Raw genomic sequence first — 18,877 nt, forward strand, 5'->3', positions numbered from 1 at the left:
CTTTTTTCTTCTTCCAGTTTTATTGATATAGTTGGCAGAGAGCACTGTATGAGTTTAAGATGTACAGCATAATGATTTGACCTCATTAGTCTTTAAAACCTTGCTAATGTCCCGTCTAACGTCACATACAACTTTTGGGGTGTTTTAGTAATGTTTTGAAGACATGAAAGAATTGAGTGAGTGAATGATTAAGTGAACGACAAGTGAAGAAAAGCATTGGAAAAATGAGTACTGTTCTTTAAATATTAGAAAACTGTGAGTCTTGAGTTGCCAGGGAAGGAAGAGTTTGAGGGGAGACAGGAACTGATTGATCGTGGAGATGGAGGTAGAAAAATCAGACTCAGTAATATTGAAGGAGGAGATACATCACTGACACAGCAGTGACACTGATGTTAAAAGTTTAACTAAACAAAAAAAAATTTTTTTGGCTGAGCTGTGCAGCTTGTGGGATCTTAGTTCTCTGACCAGGGCTTGAACCCGGGCCCTTGGCAGTGAAAGCGCAGCGTCTTAACCACTGGACCATCAGGGAATTCCCCTAAACAAGAGCTTTTTTCTTTTTTTTAAGATTTCTTTTTTGATGTGGACCATTTTTAAAGTCTTTATTGAATTCTTAAAATTTTCCTTCTGTTTCATGTTTTGGTTTTTTGGCCACATGGCACGTGGGATCTTAGCTCCCCGACCAGGGATCTAACCCACACCCCCTGCATTGGAAGGCAAAGTCTTAACCACTGGACTGCCGGTGAAGTGCCCCCCACACACACAACAGGAGCTTTTAAATTTTTAATTTTAATAACTATTTAGATTTTTAAGCCAACATTTAATGTTTCTTTTGAAACAGAAGAATGAAAAAAAAAAGAAATAGTGGGTGGGCTGAACGATTTTAAAATACATTTTTTGAAACCACATTATATCTACCTTTTAATTCTATGAACCACACATTCCTAAAGAATCAGAAAGTAGATCAAAAAACCACCACTCTCCAGTGAGTTGCTTACAAGGTTTGAGAGCTCTCCAGGGATCAGTGCATACACACCCAGCTTGGAGGACCCTGTGGTCCTCCATGAGCCAGCCTGCAAGCTGGCAGCAACCTTGACCATTGAGAAGTGGGCTGACCAGCAGGGCAAGGCCTCCAGGCTTCAAGGAAAAAGCTTCCACAAAGCCCGAGGACTTCAGTCCTTGGAAAGTTATACCAGCCCCCTTGGCCACCCATACAAACAACTGTAGCTAAAATAAGGCAAAAAATGAACAGTAGCAGGAAAGGACAGGAAAAGAAATAGGGAGGAGGGAAGGCTACCTTAAAAGGAATTAAGAGAGCCCGGGGTTCAGCCAGAGGGATGTCTGGCAGATGCACCCCCATCCAGCCCTTCCAAGGCCTCCCAGGACGGCCTGGTTCGTGACACCAGGACTTCATCTGCATCTGGGTAGCCCCAGCCAGCCGGATGACTCAGCGATCCCTAAAAGTCTGAATTATACTGAGGCCTTGCTGTTTATTCAGAGAGAGGCAAGAAATGCCTTCGAGAAAGAGCAGGATCATTACCAGGGAAACATGAAGGATGCCTCAGTCCCCACCAAGCTGGCTCTTGAGGTGTCCTCGCACTGGTTTCTAACAGGAGTTCGTGGTTTCCTTCCAACAAGCAGACTCTGCTCAGCAACAACTCCTTCTCTCTCAACCCGGGGGCCTCAGGGAGACCAGAGCTGGGACTTGTGACAAAGCTGGGGTCGGGGGGGATCTCCAAGAGCAGAACAAGGAAGGTCCGACCCTCTTCAAGTGACTTTCATCGTCCAGGATTGGTGCTGAGCTGAAATAATGGGGTCCCAGCCTTTCAAACAACAGCTCAGTGGTGTGCAAACGTTTTCAAAACTTCTCGGAAATTCCGCAGTCCCTCCCTCACAGACAAGGACAGTCTGGTCCAGAGAGGCTAAGTAACTCATCCTAAACCCCAAAGCCAGAAAGTGGCACCGCCAAGGCTCAGGACTGGGTCTCCTGACGCCCTGTCACATCTCCCGTGACTGAAACGCTAAATGGGAGGCTTACTTCCCAATATGATCTGGAATACTGAGCCACGCACCATTGTCCCTGCATCTCCTAGGAATCTGGGCTCCAGGAGGCAAACGAGATGCTGGCAGTTGCCTGAGGCTGCCAGGGTGTTCCTCTCATTACAAACCAGAAAATAAGGCCACTGGCTTGTGGACACCCAAGCAAACAGGTGCCAGAGGTATCCCTCTGGTGACGTTGACCACCCAGTCCCCACCTGGAAAACTGATGGTGGTTTCATTTTTATTTTTTGACTTGGCCACCATACCATCTTATTACTTCTAATTATTTTTCAGTGTATCGACTTTGAATACCTAAGCTGTATGCATCTCAAAACACCAATTTTGCAACCTTGTTTCTAAAAGCTCTGTTCCTCTTCTTTCCCAGCCGATGACACTGGCTTCACTCTGGAGTGATGATTACTGGCAACTGACATCAAGGGACCGCCTCTTAGAGCAGCATCTTCTAAATGCTCTCTGGACCCTAAACTTCTTTTTGACACAATCTCCAGTAGCATTCTGTGCTCCTCAAACACGCCTTGGAAAATGCTACAGAGTGTTATAGATGTTCTTTGTCATGTTGAAACCTATGCCTACACCTCGATCACTACGTTTTTAAGAGTAACGGATGTTGAACTTTATCTAACATCTATTGAAAGCATCTAAGTTCTTTTTCTTTTTCTTTTTTTTCCTTTTGGTAGGTCTCCTGGTCTTTAATCATCTGCTTATGACTTTGAGGCTGGTCCACAACCCAATGTAATAAGCCCTATGCTGGGTGCTGCACTGGGGGAGCACAAAGAGAGACACCCAGCAAATAGCTCTTGCCTACAGAGGAAAGGGAAGGGAGAGGAACATGGAGAACACACACACACACAACACACACAACCTGCATACCACCTGAATGGCAGGCTAGTATTTGTGAACTCAAGTATCACACACAAGGCACAGTGAGGACCCCAGGAACCACCCGTGAGTCAGGTTAATAACAGAGGGCTTCCTGCAGGAGGTGGCAGAAGGGATTTAGAGACAGGCTGGAAATGAGAGCATCTGGATTTGAGTTTTGCCCCACATGGAGCCCAAGGGCACAATTTCCTGGCCCATAATTTTCTCAGCAATAAAACAGAAATAATCATAGACCAAGAGACCTTCAGAGGCACGCAGGTTAGCCTCCTCTATCCAAACTCTAGAGGCCGAGGTTCAAAGAGGAGAGACAATTTGTCCAAGGTGACCAAGCCATCCCTACCGTATTTCTTGGTTCCAAAGGGCAGGGAAGAGAAACAAAGAAAACTTTGAGACCTTGGGCAGAAAAGAAGCAGAGAACACCTGGTGTGTCGTGACTCTTTCCCTGTAATAAATGTTATTGTTGCCACCTTGAAAGTTGGCTGAGTCAGGAGATGGCCAGAGTGCTAGACTCAGGGTGCAGAGGCCTGGGGTCAGAGAATAAGATCCTAGAGCCGCCCCTGCAGCAGCCCCAGGTCTTCTGCATCAACACACCTGCATAGACATAAAAGGATGGCTGTTCACAGTTACTGATTCACCCACCCATTCAGTCAACAAGTTTGGAGACTAGGGACTTCCCTGGTGGTGCTGTGGTTAAGAACCCGCCTGTCAATGCAGGGAACACAGGTTCGAACCCTGGTCCGAGAAGATCCCACATGCTGCCGAGCAACTAAGCCCGTGCGCCACAGCTACTGAGCCTGCACTCTAGAGCCCACGAGCCACAACTACTGAGCCCGAGTGCCACAACTACTGAAAGCCCATGAGCCTAGAGCCCATGCTCCACAACAAAAGAAGCCACAGCAATGAGAAGCCTGCGCACTGCAACGAAGAGTAGCCCCCCGCACACTGCAACTAGAGAAAGCCCACGCGCAGCAATGAAGATCCAACGCAGCCAAAAATAAACAAATAAAATAATTTTAAAATAAAAAAAATTTAAAAATTAAAAAAATAAGTATGGAGACTATACTGGTTTGAAGAATATCCCTCAAAATTCATATCCTTCGAACCTCAAAATATGACCTTATATGGAAATAGGATCTTTGAAGATGTAATTAAGGTGAGGTCAAACTGGACTGAGTGAGGAGGCCCTGGATCCAGTATGACTGGTGTTTTTATAAAAAGAGGAGAAGAGGGACTTCCCTGGTGGTCCAGTGGTTAAGACTCCAAGCTTCCACTGCAGCAGGCGTGAGTTTGATCCCTGTTTGGGGAACTAAGATCCCGCATGCCTTGTGGTGCAGCTAAAAATAAATTTATTAATTAATTTTAAAAAAGAAAGAGGAGAAGAGACACAGAGACAGACACACACAGAAGGAAGACAACCATATGATGACAGAGGCAGAGATGGGAGGGATGCAGCTATAAACCAAGGCACGCAGAGGATGGCCGGCCACCACCGGAAGCTGGGAGCGAGGGATGGGACATTCTCTCTCTGCACCTCCAAGAGGAACCAATCCTAAATTTGGACTTGTGGTCTCCTGAACCAAGAAAGAATAATTCCTATTGTTTTAAGCCACTCAGTTTGTGGTGTTTGGTTACACAGCCCCAGGAGCCCCAGGGCTTGCTGCACGGAATAGGAGGCTCTGGGAGGCAGAGGGAGTGTTTGGTCTGGAGGCTCTGGGAGGCAGAGGGAGTGTTTGGTCTGGAATCCCTCAAATCCCATCTTCTTCTCCCCTCCACCCCGGCTCCAATCAACAGGCCTCGTCCTCCCAGCCACCACGCCGTTCATAGCCTGTGACCGAGCATCCCAGCACCTCTATGGGCCAGACACAGGAACCCAAGTGCTCATTAAGCTGTGAGGTACCGGGTACCATGCTAGGCACTTCCACACACATCGTCCTTTGAACGTCAGGATCAGCCAAAAGGCAAGTGAGGACACAGCAGCTCCGAGAGGGAGCAGGTCTGTGGCAGAATCACACTCTAAATCCAGGCTGTCTGCATGGCAGGGGTGGGTGTGGGTGATTCTTTTGCACCCCCACCTTCCGGCTCCCCCGGGGATGCAGCACCTGCCCCCGGCAGGCCTGTCTCCCACTCGCTCTGCAGCTGTGGGGACCTCAGACAGTTGGCATCTGGTCTTTGAAAAGGTATTTATCTTTCCACTCCCTGAGAGCGCGCGAGAGCCATAAAAGGCCATGCCCGACATCAGGTGCACACGTGTTCCCTAGAGACAGATGTCATTCACACATGGCAACCAGGCCCAGCCAGTAACTGCCAGGGACACCCCCCAGGAGCACGAGAGCCTGGGGTGCAGACTCGCCACTGAGCTGGGCGGCCTCAGTCAGGCTGCAGGTGCAGGCATCTCCCAGCGCCTGGGCGAGGCCAGGTGCTCCGTGTGCAAAAGCAAGGTGTGGTCCAGCCCAAGACCCACCTGAGGTTCTAGCACAAGCCTGAGACTTTTGTTTGGGTACCATTTTAATCTTTGTGTGTGTGTGTGTGTGTGGGATCTTAGTTCCCCGACCAGGGATCAAACCTGAGCCCCCTGCAGCGGAAGTGCAGAGTCATAACCACTGGACCACCAGGGAGGTCCCCCATTTTAATCTTTTTTTTTTAAATATAAGTTTATTTATTTATATTTATCTTCGTTATGGTGTGCGGGCTTCTCAGTGTGGTGCCTTCTCTTGTTGGGGAGCACAGGCTCTAGGCATGCAGGCTTCAATAATTGTGGCACGCAGGCTCAGTGGTTGTGGTGCACGGGGCTTAGTTGCTCCATGGCATGTGGGGTCTTCCTTGACCAGGAATGGAACCCGTGTCCCCTGCATTGGCAGGTGGATTTTTAACCACTGCGCCACCAGGGAAGTCCCATGAATCACTTTTAAGTGTACAATTCAGTGACACTGAGGCTATTCCCAGCGTTGTGCAATCACCATCGCTATCTCCAGAACATTTTCATCACCCCAAACAGAAGCTCTGTCTCTACTAACTCCCTGCCCTGCCTCAGCCCCTGGTAAGCACTATTCCCCTTTCTGTCTCAGAATTTGCCTATTGTAGGCACCTCATACAACTGGAATCATACAATATTGTCCTTTTGTGTCTGGCTTATTTCACTCAGCATCATGTTTTTGAGGTTCGTCCTCGTGGTGGCCTATGTCAGTGCTTCCTTCCTTTTCGTGGTCACGTCATATCCCATCGTATGGATCTACCCCAGTTTGTTTATCCATTCATCAGCTGATGGGTTGGGTTGTTTTCACCTTCTGGCTGTTGTGAATAATGCTGCTATGAACATGGGTGTATAAATACATGTTTGAGTCCCCACTTTCAATGCTTTGGAGTATGGTAACCCAGGAATAGGATTGCTGGGAATACTGCATTGCATAGATAGCCACATTCTGTTTATTCATTCATCAGCTGGTAACTCTGTGGTTTTGTTTTGTTTTGTTTTGTTTTGTTTTTGGCTGCACTCCTTGGAGGATTTTAGTTCCTTGACCAGGGATTGAATCCGGGCCCTAGGCAGTGAAAGCATGGAGTCCTAACCACGGGACCACCAGGGAATTTACAGTAACTCTGCATTTAACTGTTTGAGGAACCACCAAACTGCTTTCCAAAGCGGCTGCACCATTTTACATTCCCTCCAGCAGGGCACAAGGATTCCCATTTCTCCACATCCTCGTCAATACTTGTTATTTTCCACTTTGGGATAACAGTCAAGCCTGAGATTTCGGAAGGGAGAAGGCTAGTGCTGCAGGAGCCCCGGACATGGCCCGCTGGTGCGCTTTCGGGCTGCCGTTCTGTGCGGAGCTGCCCGAGCATGGGCTGGGGAGTCAAGAGAATTCCTTCCAGTTTCAGCATAGGTGCTTATGGCTGTGCAACGCTGGACAAATACTGTAACCACTCTGAACCTCAGGTCTGTCCGCGGTGGGAACAGAGCTAATGCGCCCAGTGTCACTTCCCACAGGGGGCAGGGCTGTGAGTCTGTGACAGCAACCAAAGAAAGGGTATTTTCAGAAACTCTACAGAGGGACACATAGGTGGTAGAAAGGGGGACGGTTTCAACCTCCCTTGATAGATCTTTTATGAAATGTATGGAAAAGACTAGAATATGTTCCCCTTCAACCTCCTCTTTCTCTGTCTTTGAACAGAGAAGTCAAAATATAGGAAAAAGTAGAAAGACAAAGAAGGAGTAGGAAAAATTCTAGATGACCTACTGAATAATTACTGGATGCACACATGCACGCACCAGTGTACACACAAACACACTTACAGTTTCTTTTGCCCAAGTCAATTACATCACCAGATCCAGAGAAGAAGGTATAGGGCAGGAATTAGCATCCCAACTTTTCAGGGGAGGAAATGAAGGCCCAGGAAGTGAGGCAACCCTGTCCAAGGTCACATGGCACAGCTGAAGTGAGGCCTCTGGACTCCAGTGCCGTTCAACCAAAGCACAAGACGGCTGTGGACACTGGGCTCCACACGGGGCCCGGGCCAGGCCTAGTTCTTCTACAGCAGCAGCAGCCACAACATCTCTGTCTGTCTGTCTGTCTGTCTGTCTCTCTCTCTCCTACACACGCATACACACAGAGAGTGACTGAGGTCTCCACCGAGCAGCCCAGGCCACATTCCAGGAAAGAAACAGGACCCTCTTTCCTTGCCAGCAGGAAGAGCAAGGAGCCTCGTGGACCCCCAGCCGGCATCTCCATAGTGACAGAATCACAGAGGCTGTGGGGCTAAAAATAAAGCCTCCACCTTCTGAAACCCCCGTCTCCTCAGCTCCAGCTGCACAAGGGCTCAGTGATGCTCAGTGGCCAACACCTAAACAGCAAAGAAGGCCCCTCCACCCTGAGAACAGGGGACAGCGCACCTGGAACATCAGGAATGGGAGAGCATCTGTGCTCTCACGAAAGAGTTTTACAAGGTCATTGTCCACAGGGTCCTGGACAAACAGGCTCTGTGTGAGGCATGCCAGCAAGCAAAAGGTACCCCGGCCTCCAAGCACAAATGTTTCCACACACACACAAGCACCCCGTTCACGGCAGGCTTCGGGGGGCACCTCTTAAGCCTTGAAAGTAAAAAGTGTTCCTTTTCCAGAGGCACCGAATGCTTTTTTTTTTTAATTTATTTATTTTATTATTTATTTATTTATTTTATTGGCTGTGTTGGGTTTTTTTTGCTGTGCGCGGGCTTTCTTTTTTTTTAGTTGCTGTGAGTGGGGGCTAGTCTTCGTTGTGATGCGCGGGCTCCTCATTCCAGTGGCTTCTCTTGTTGCGGAGCATGGGCTCTAAGCGCGTGGGCTTCAGTAGTTGTGGCTCACCGGCTTAGTTGCTCTGCGGCATGTGGGATCTTCCTGGAGCAGGGATCGAACCCGTGTCCCCTGCATTGGCAGGCAGATTCTTAACCACTGCGCCACCTAGGAAGCCCCCGAATGCTTTTAAGGTTTCCCACTTAAAAAAAGAAAAAGATTTACAAAATGCTTAGCTCCCCAGGTAGGCTCTCAAAAACCTACTTAACTCCCAAATGAGTGCAGTGTGTGGTAAAAGGTCTAAAGTAGCCGTTTAGCCAAGAGCTGCAGAGCCGGACTGCCTGGATTTGAATCTATCAGCCACGAGACCTTGGGGAAGCCAGCGTTCCCCTCTGACCCTCAGCTTTCTCGTCTGTACCATGAAGTAAACTGCAGAGGGACATTGAGGACCTGGCACTGAGTAAGTCCCCCAAGGGCTCAATCATTCAGCGGCCTGGTGGGTCGTGTTCCTCTCGGTGGGCCGGCCTGAGAGCCCCACAGTGAACGGACATCCCAACTGGAAGCAGCCTTTCAAGGGGCCCGCTGCGCGTCAGCCGGAAACTCCCCACATTAGCCAGCACGTTGCACACGCTGCACTTTCCGCCCCCCGCTCCGTCTACATGACCTTCCACAAATCAACCCTCGGCCTCGGCTTATCGTCCAAAGAATCTGTAACACAGATCCCAACGTACGATTCCTAGTATGATTATTAACTATATTACGGCTCATTTTAAATGGCCTTAAAATTCTCAAATAGCACACGAGTGCAACTCCTCATTAGTCACGCAGCCCTAAGTTAATAATTAAGCAGCCTTAATTGGTGGATGTGGAAACGCACGGCACAGCTAGTCCTAGGCACCACTGCACACGGAACTGGTCCGGCCCGGTAATGGGTTCCCTAAGTCAGCTCACAGAGCTAATTCACATGGAAAGTTAATTAGCCTAATGAAGGCAAGTGTGACTTAGTGAGTTCCAGCCTGACTTTCTGCTCTGATTCAGCCTCCCCAGGAGGCTGCCAATGTCATCCTCCTGGCTTCGATTTCCTGGAGCTCCAAGGAAGGGGCCCAAGGGACAGTGCTTCAGGGAACCATGTGTTCCTGGCTTCTCTACTCCTCTAAGCGGGGAGTCAGCAAGTGCTCAGAAGACCACTGAGAGGCGGGACACACCTTCTTGTGTGGCTGGCTCTGGAACCTCTGCAAGGGAGGGAACCCTCCAGCAAGTAGAAGTCACGGGTGAGCCCCAGGAGGGCGGAGGGCCAGGCAACACCCATCCTCAGAACCTATGACTGATGAAGACCAGGGCTGTCTCTGTCCAGGAAGACAGCGGCTCACGTGTGCAGGGCAACTGACAGTCCATGAAACCACCCTCTCATCCAGACTCTTGCTGCACCGTCCCCTGGGAGGGAGCATCGCTGCCCCCGTTGGATGGATACGGAAACCAAGGCACAGAAAGGTATGATCATCAAAGGCCATTCACCTTGAAAATGGTGCAACTCTTGCCTCCCGGACCCCTAGGCCCTCCTAATTCAGTTGTCTTTCACTGTTCCCCATCCAGGGGCAAGCCAAAGTCAACATCTCACTGGCCCAGAAACAGCCCACGTGTCCATCAACAGATGAATGGATAAACAAAAGGGGGTCTATCCAAACAGTGGACTGTTACTCAGCCTTGAAAAGGAAGGAAATTCTGCCACATGCTACAGCATGGATGAACCTGAAGGACATTATGCTCGGTGAAATAAACCAGACCCGAAAGGACAAATACTGTGTGATTCCACTTATATGAGGTACACAGAGGAGTCAAATTCACAGAGGCAGAAAGTGGAATGCTGGGTGCCAGAGGCTGGAGGGAAGAGGAAATGGAAAGTTGTTGTTTAACGGGGACAAAGTTTCAGTTTGGGAAAATGGATGGTGGTGACGGTTGCACAACGATGTGAATCATACTTAATGCCACTGAACTGTACGCTGAAAAATGGTTAAGATGGTAAATTTGACGTTATGTGTGTTTCACAAAAAAAGAACCAAGTACTGATACGTGCTAAAACACGGACAAACCTCAAGAACATTATGTTACATGAAAGAAGCCAGACACAAAAGGTCACACATTGTACAATTCCATTCATATGAAATATCCAGAAAAGGTAAATCTCTACAGGCAGAAAGTTAGATTAGTGGTGGCCAAGGGCCAGTGGAGGACAGAGAATGGAGGATGATTGCTAATGGGCGTGGGGTTTCCTTTCAGGGTGGTGAGAACGCTTTAGAACTGACAGAGGTGGTGGTCGCACAGCACCATGAATGTGCTACGTGACACTGAACTGCACATTTAGACATGGTCAGTTCTATGTTACATGAATTTCATTTCAATTAAAAAAAAAAAAAAAAGGAAAGAAAATCTCCCGTTCTCCAGCCTTCTTTCCTCCTGCATCCGAAGCCTCCCCCGGTGCCCTCTTTTCCTGCTGGGCATCTGTCCAGCGGCCCTTCCTGCAACCTGTGTGCCGCACCCAATGGAACCTCCATTTCCCTGCAGGTCCAGGCCTGAGCACAGCCCGGGGCTTGGAATCCTTCTGTGTGTGTGTCCTTCCCAGCAGGTTAGGATTCTTGCGAGAGCAGGAGAAATCTGGAAGGCAGCCTCCTGGGAGAGCAGGTGGGCCAGACCACCTTCCCCAAGTTTCCTTTCGTCAGAGGCTTCATTAAACCCTCTCCCAAGTTCAGAACCAGGCAAGGTGCTCCAAGGACGCTGAAAAGGCACCTGGGAGCCGCCACCCCCTGCCACCAGCTGGGACGCCTGGGCCCCCGGGAGTTACACCAAGATGACAACTGTCTAGGGGGTGGTGCAGACAGTGTGGGGAGCCCCAGGGAAAAGCAGACCGTCTAACTCTTGCCAAAGGGACCCCAGCCTGAACCAGAGGCTCCCACAGGGCCCTCCTGCATTTCTTCTCTGCCTGGTGGCCACGGGCCCTTCAGCTCTCCCAGCCCGGAGGACACGACAAGGCAGACAACCGCAGTGCAGGGGGGAGAGACAAAGCACTGGCCTCCGCCTCCTCCCCTACCTGCTGCTGAATCCTGACCAGGCCACTTTGGGTCCCCGCTCTTTCTCTAAAGAGCAAGAAAAAGGTCAGAAGTGGGGCAGGAAGAGGGGAAAAACCCTGAGGAAACGGACCCGGCCCCAGCTGAGAACCCAGAGTGGACGGTGCACAGGGTCCACTCTCGTGGGTAAGCCTCAGCCCACTCCGAACTGTGACCTTTGAAAAACGCGCCTGTCCCACCCCCCTAAACCAAGAATCCTAATTCAGCCAGTCTGAAAGCTGCTCTCCCTTGAGGGAAGGAAAAGGCACCACTTCCCAAGGCCTCAAAGACACACAATTGGCGGGGCCTCTGACCACAGACTCCCAGGTGTGTGGCTACAAGACCTGACAACAGGATCCCAACGGGGCCCCCAAATCATGTAAACGGTCATGACCCCAGAGCGTACAACCTGATCTCGGGGAATCTAAATTCCACTCTAAATCCATAGAGCCCTTTGGCTTCTTTGAAGAGCAAAAGCTACAGAACAAAAGAAGAGAAATTCTGTTCTCCTCTCTGGAAAAAAAGAAAATCAAAAAACCTCACACAAACTCAAATTAAAAACTTCTGGGCACTGTTCAGACTGAACCAGATCAGGAAATACTGACAGATTTTTTTTTTTTTTTTCTTTTTTGCCACACTGCGCAGCTTGCAGGATCTTAGTTCCCGGACCACGGATGGGACCTGGACCCTAGGCAGTGAAAGTGCTGAGTCCTAACCACTGGGCAACCAGGAAATTCCCCTGATGGATTTTATTTTATTTATTTTTTAATAAATTTATTTATTTATTTATTTATTTATTTTTATTCATTTATTCGCTGTGTTGGGTCTTCATTGCTGCACAAGGGCTTTCTCTAGCTGCAGCGAGCAGGGGCTACTCTTCATTGTGGTGCGTGGGCTTCTCCTTGCAGTGCCTTCTCTTGCTGTGGAGCACAGGCTCTAGGCACGCAGGCTTCAGTAGCTGAGGCACACAGGCTCAACAGTATGGCTCATGGGCTCTAGAGCACAGGCTCAATAGTTGCGGCACATGGGCTTAGTTGCTCTGTGGCATGTGGGATCTTCCTGAGGCAGGGATCAAACCCATGTCCCCAGGCGGATTCTTAACCACTGCGCCACCTAGGAAGTACCCCCTGATGGATTTTAACAACAACACTATAACAACATGGCATGGGCCAGGTAACAGACGTGACAAGATGAACCTGAAGAATTGAGGACCCCAGTTAGGACAAGAATCCTGGCCAGCAGGTAACCACCTCTGTGGTTGGCCCAAAGCATGACCTGCCTGAGCTATAGTGTGCCTGCGTGTGAAACGTGACAGCTGAAAGCACTGGGTGCCGAATCATGACCTCTTTGAGCCTCAGTTTTCTCACCTGTAAAATGGGTCCAGCAGCACCTCTGGAAGACAAATAAAGCACAATGGGCAGAAGCACTCTGTGCTGTGGAGGGTGTTACACAAAAGCTGGATGAACGAGAAAGGCCACGTCGCCTCTAGACCTCTAGCCGCTGCCTCTTCCCACATGGTCATCGGGCCCTGAGTCCCCACCAGTCCACCGTGCGGGGCACCGGGGACTCAAAGACAAATGAGCCAAGGTCCCTCAGCCTGCGGAGCAGCTGGGCTACTCCAGGGATCCCTATGGTTTGGAGAGGGAAGGGCTGCCTTCTCCTTGGACAGGAGTATTCGGAAAAAGTCATCATCAAGCATCACCCTGGTTGGGTACAGGATGGGTGCCTTTATTACCCTAAGCCCTCCAAACACCAGTCCTGCAGCTCCCAGACCACCAGGATGAACTGAACAGCCCAGATTTCACGAGCCGGCCTCCGGTTTACAACCGTGTCGTAAGTCTCAATCCAGCTCCACACCCAGCCTGGGATGGTAAGGTTTCAGGGAAATGGAAAGTCATTCCTCCTGAAAGGTCAAACCCTTGGACTTGGTTTTTTTGCGACGCTGCTTCCGGCTTGCCTATTCTCCTAAAATGCTGAATACCCCCCTTTCTCCCCCCTCCCCACCCCCACCCCCGCCCCCGCCGCTGCTGGAAAGTCAGACAGAACATTCCCCAGGAGAGGGGACAGTTTGCCAGGAGAAATAACAGAGGTAAAGAGAAAGAGAGATGCGTGTAATTGGTGCTCTAAACCTTGGTCCCCAAGGCGTGCAGGGCCGGCTGCGCTGGTCAACTCGCATCACCGTGAGCTCACGATGCTCCTGTGAGTCACCCGAGAGAGGCTGGGACCTGAAATCAAACAAGCAGCCCGGGAGCTCAGCTGAATACTGATGTGGGGGTCTGTTCACCACCTCCCTTGCTACTCCTGGCAGCAAATGCCCAGGCTGCGTGGCCCCCAAGAATAAATTAATGAGCTCCTTTCCACACTGGGTTAATGCAAATCGTGCTCTGGACCAATGACATAAGCCACTTCAGAACTTTGCTCTGCTGTGTTGGAAAATGTCACGGGCACAGGAGAAAAAAATGAGGTCTTAAGCTATGCATGTCCATTGGACGGCTCAGCAGGGGGAGTGCCTTCAGAACTCGTGAAGCTTTTGTTATTAATGATGTTTTAGTGTTAGGTTCTTAAACACATCAAACAAATTTCCTTCAAACTGGTAGTTACCGACTGCCACGGGGAAGGCTGCAGGCCTCCCACCTCCCAGATGGCTCAACCACAATGAACGTGTGGCCTGTCAGATGCACAACACTGACGACCTAATTGAAATATGCTGCAAGAAGCAAATCCCAAATAAATGTGAAATAGCTCTTTCCTCACGCGAGAGCCCACCTGCCAAACGGCCTCCAAGCCTGGCCATCCCTGCTGACTGAGCGGTCGGTCCCCCGGCTCTGGGAGTGTTGCTTCTGTGTGGTTTTCAAAGGACTTAAATGCTTTTTTCCATTGTCATTACCCAAGAGGGAAAAACTCTAATTGCAGAAAATGTTTGGTTTTTCTCCCTCTTATGGAAAAAAAAAAACCAAACCAAACCAACCCAAACAAAACAAAACCCTGCAAGTGAAAAGTCAACTCTCACAAAGTGCCCAGAAATGCAATTAACGGGCCCTCCAGCAGAAGAGAGGAGGGAAACTGACCAGCCGGGGATAAACTGGCCTGGAAGATGCCTCCAGACCTGTGGGAAGCCCCGCCTTCTGTTCCCAGTTGGAAATGGGAATGGCCACCCCCACCCCGCTGCAACCCCCTCCCCATCCCCCAGCTTTCAAGGTGTGTTTTCAAGGGCCTCTAAAGAGACAGCAGAGGGATAGGTGGCAGCACCCACGGGGCAGCCCTCTCTCCACCCACCTCACGCAGGGCCCTGGCCCCTGGTGGGCGCTCCCTGGGGCCTGACTCCTTTGTGGACCACGGCCAGGTGAGGCCAGGAGGCTGCAGGGCCTGACTCAGTCCAGCCGGGCAGCAGCGGGAGAGAGCTCTCGCCCTGCTCCACAGCACAGCCAATGAGTCAGCCAGACCCTACTGAGCCCTGGAGGGAAGCCCCCCAGCTGCCAAAAGAGAAAATTCTATCTTTCGCGCGGGGAACCATCTCTGAAAAGGGAAATAAAGAACCTCAGAGAACAGAAAGAGCAATAATCCCTATTACCTATGTATCAACTCTTCGCAGGGCACACAAGGCAGAACATTTTTGGAAAGGTGCCCAGGAGTAAGAAGGAGTAAGAAAGCCAGGATTTGATGGCTGGGGCCCCAGGAAGCCGCACGTTGGCCCGAAATGCCTCCTTAAGAGGATCATTCCTTTGGACGAAGGGTTGCCCTTGGCTCCTCCCAGCAAAGGCCAGTTCTGTTAGACGTGGGGCTGCCAACAACCCCTTATGTGCGAGAACACGGGACCTCCTGCCCACAGACTGTGGAAAAGGGAGATGGGCGCCCTTCTGGAAGGGGTGTAGGAGAGGGAGGAGGGAGCCTATGCCCAGATATTTCTCCTTCCTCTGGCATCCAAGACAGAGCAAACACAAGAAGCTGTGGGGCTTCCCTGCTGGCACAGTGGTTAAGAATCTGCCTGCTAGTGCAGGGGACACAGGCCAAGCCCTGGTTCGGGAAGATCCCACATGCCACGGAGCAACTAAGCCCCAGCGCCACAACAACTGAGCCTGCGCTCTAGAGCCCGTGCTTCGCAAGAAGCGAAGCTACCGCAATAAGAAGCCTGCGAACTGCAACGAAGAGTAGCCCCCACTCTCCACAACTACAGAAAGCCTGTGAGCCGAAAGGAAGACCCAATGCAGCCAATAAAATACAATAAAATAAAATAAAATAAAATAAGCTGTGGCCCCAGCCTTCATTCACCAAGTAATTACTGAGCGTCCCTGAGGGGCCCTGTCCTGGACACTGGAATTACCATGGGGACAAACACAATGACAAAGACGGCAGATGGGTCATTTGGCGGGGGGGGGGGGGGGGGGCGCAGAATGAGGAAGAAAAAAATCTCACCGTGAATGCTGCAGGAGCTGAGGGGAAAGAACCACACTTGGGGTCAGCCAGGGGTGGGTGCAAGTCTTGGCTGGGCCCCAAGCTACCTGTGCAAGCTCCAGCAAGTCACTTCCCTCTCTGAGCCCATTTCCTTTCTGTAAAATGTGGCAACGGTCCCTCCTTACCTCTCAGGAAGGCTGTGTTGGGAACTACTTTATATAAAAGGTCGGCACTCATCATTCACGGATTCCGTATTTACGAATCCGCCCGCTCGCTACCCTTGACTTGTAACCCAGAAACTGACGATCGCAGGGCTTACGCGGTCATTTGCAGACGTGCGCAGAGCGGGGAAAAACTGAGTCACCCAACTTGCCTGATCCCAGCAGAGGTCAAACAAGTTGGCCCTCTGCTTTTTGTGTCAGTTCAAACTGTCAACAAACATCCTTTCCGTGGTCCGTTTAGACCATGGTTTTCACACGTTTGTGCTTTTTGTTAGTCATTTAACATGGCCCCGAACAAGACGCTGAAGCGCTGTCTAGTGCTCAGAGCTGCTCAGAGCCGGGAAAGCTGTGCTGTGCCTTATGGAGAAAACATGCATGTTAGATGAGCTTCACTCAGGCATGAGTGATAGTGCTGTGGGCTGAGTTCAATTAATGAATAATATATATATTAAATAAGGCATCTTTAAAGAGAAACACACATAAAAGAGTTACGTACTGATTGGTGGACGGACATGTTGTGACAAGAGGCTGGCAGGAACCTAACTCTGCATTTCCCCTAAGAGCAGTGGTTCAGGGCACTTTACAGAACTGCCAGGAATGGGCCTGGACTGTGTGCACATGAGACCTAGGATGTGTTATACTCAGAGGACTTCTGCGCTGCAAGGCCATCACTCCTGCAGCTGACATGGCCACACCAGGCCTATCAGCGTCACTCCGAGATGGGAATCAGCTTTGGGGTCCCCGCGTCCTGTGGCTTCTTTTAATAACTCCCTGCCTTTCCCCTGCACCCCCAACTCCCCACACCTTCCCACCAGAGGGAGGCGGGACCTCGGGGCTTCGGCGAGGAGAGGGTGTGAAACTGCCTTCTCGGTGCTCTTCCCCAGAGCTCTTGCTTGGGCTTGATTTGTCTGTTGCTGGAATCCTGCCTGCCGTTCACTTTGTTCCTGTCCTGTGGCGAGGGCAGTTGTTAATATGAGTAATTGAAGCGAATGCCGGCTCTCCTCCCCAACAGCGCTCTTTCTGCCTTTGGTCATAAAGGTTTAACAAGGGTTTGTCTTGGTGTTTGCTGGGCTGGGTGTGAGGAAGGCAGTAACCCCGTACTCATTTTACAGGAAAACAGGGCCGATGTACAGGGCTGCTGCCAGTCATCAATGTCTGGTATAAAGAGCCAGCACCGAGCTGGTAATTAGGGACCTGGGTTCCAGGCTGCAGGACAGGTCTTGGGCAACTCACCACTCTTCTGCCAGCCTCATCCTCTCATCCTTAATGGGGTGCAGCCCTCCAGGCTCCAGTGTTCCCAGACCTCCCAGCAAGGCTGGAGAAGACTTGAAAAGGTACCACCAGGCTCCCCACTTTCCCTCCAGATTCCTTTCAGGAATCTTTCCTGATAGGGCTGTGGTGATAACCACAGATTTGAGATTCTAAATCCTACACACCTTTCCAGGTGCTGTGACTATCAAAACTCCACCTACTACTCTTCAAGGCCTCCTTCAAATCCCACCTCTTCCAGGAAGTCAACCCTGACTACCTTACCCAGAAAGGGCGTCTCCTCCTCTGAACCCTGCCTGCTGCTTAAGCAACACTTATCTCACACGCCCAGTGAGCCGGCTTAAGTTTTAGGTGCAATGTTACTTATTGTATTCAATTCTTATCTGTCCAGTTTTCCAGAAACCTTTTGTGATGACATAAAGAATAGAGATAGATTTACACATACACATACACATGCACATAGACAGACAGTAAAGTAGAAATAAGCACACTGACCACGAGGGTAAGTGAATACAGTCACTACATGAAAATATCTCATTGTGCTTTCAGCATCCTGGAAGCCAGGGAAGAGGAGGTGACCATAATCAATGGGAAAGACAGTATGGGTGGAATGGGAAGAGTCTGGCAGAACTGGGTCCAAACCTGGAGAGCCTTTGGGCAAATCAGTTGACTTCTTCCTCTGGGAAAACGGAGGAAGAACATTATTTAACATGCAGGGTCCGTGAGGCAGCCTCGTGCACACTGTGTGCATATGGTGTGCAAACCATACAGGTTTTCCTTCCATACCTTCCTTCTCATTATTGAAGGAGGAAGCAACCTACTTTCCCCACGCACAAGGGAGGCAAAGCTTGCCTGGTCTTAAATTCGAAAAGAAATTTTTCACATGAGACTGTAAGAAGACTTGAGCAGAGACGGGGCAATGTCCCCTGTTACAGTTACCCCTGGTTTTAGAGCAAAGCAGACGGGGACTTGCCATGGCTGCCATGGCTCTATTTGACAACATCCCGGGTCCCCAGTGAAAGCCTACTAAACATCGATGGAAGGACCTATGGAGAAGCTACTTGAAGACTACTTAGCTGCACCGGTGTCCAGTGGCAGGGGGTCCAGTGGCAGGTTTCAGGGGGGCTGTCTGCAAGGCTGACCGCCTCTCCGGCCCATGGCTGAGACACAGGCGTGAGATCACTGTCCTTCCACAACAGAGTACGTGCCCGCCCCCACACCCCGCAACCCTGTCGAATTTTCCAAAAGCAACAAGGCAGCGATCTCGAAGCACCAGAAGTTTCCTCTTCTAATCTCTAAAAATGAACTGCACGTTCTCCATGACTGGCTCTTCTCAGAGACCAAGCTGGAAAGCCTTAACCGGATGGGATGGTTAGGAGAACATCTGCCTGGTTTTAAAACAGGCCTGTAGAGAGGGAGGAAGGCAGAGTTGGGTCCCCATAAGAGCGAATGTACAGTCAACTTGGGACAAGAGCTCTTAGCTTCTCACCATTTATCCGACAGACATTTTCTCATTTTCTCTAGAGTCTCCCATGTGTCAGGCACGGGGGGCGGGGGGGGGGGGGCAGGGATGCAGAGAAATGAAATTCAGCGCCGACCCCACCTCCCCTAGGCTAGTAGGGAGGCACAGGGTAACATTTAACTGCCATTCTGCATGGTAAGTTGGATTAGGGTGGCACAAAGGTGGAGGT

At 50.4% G+C, this 18,877-nt stretch overlaps 1 protein-coding gene across 14 annotated transcripts in view; it reads right to left on the reverse strand.

The window, feature by feature from the left end:
- PITPNM2 (phosphatidylinositol transfer protein membrane associated 2) overlaps window positions 1–18,877 on the reverse strand; it is a 152,090-nt gene that overhangs the window by 131,118 nt on the left and 2,095 nt on the right. The window contains exon 1 of one of the 14 annotated variants that reach the window (XM_057746641.1): window positions 17,151–17,207. The exons of 12 other annotated variants lie outside the window; for them this stretch is intronic. The gene's annotated coding sequence lies outside the window, so the exon portion shown is untranslated. Of the gene's footprint in view, window positions 1–17,150; window positions 17,208–18,877 lie in introns of those variants that run through there. One more of the 14 variants, XM_057746648.1, reaches the window with a different exon arrangement.

This window comes from Hippopotamus amphibius, chromosome 8 (genome assembly GCF_030028045.1).
Source record: "Hippopotamus amphibius kiboko isolate mHipAmp2 chromosome 8, mHipAmp2.hap2, whole genome shotgun sequence".
In the NCBI taxonomy this organism is placed as follows: Eukaryota; Metazoa; Chordata; class Mammalia; order Artiodactyla; family Hippopotamidae; genus Hippopotamus; species Hippopotamus amphibius.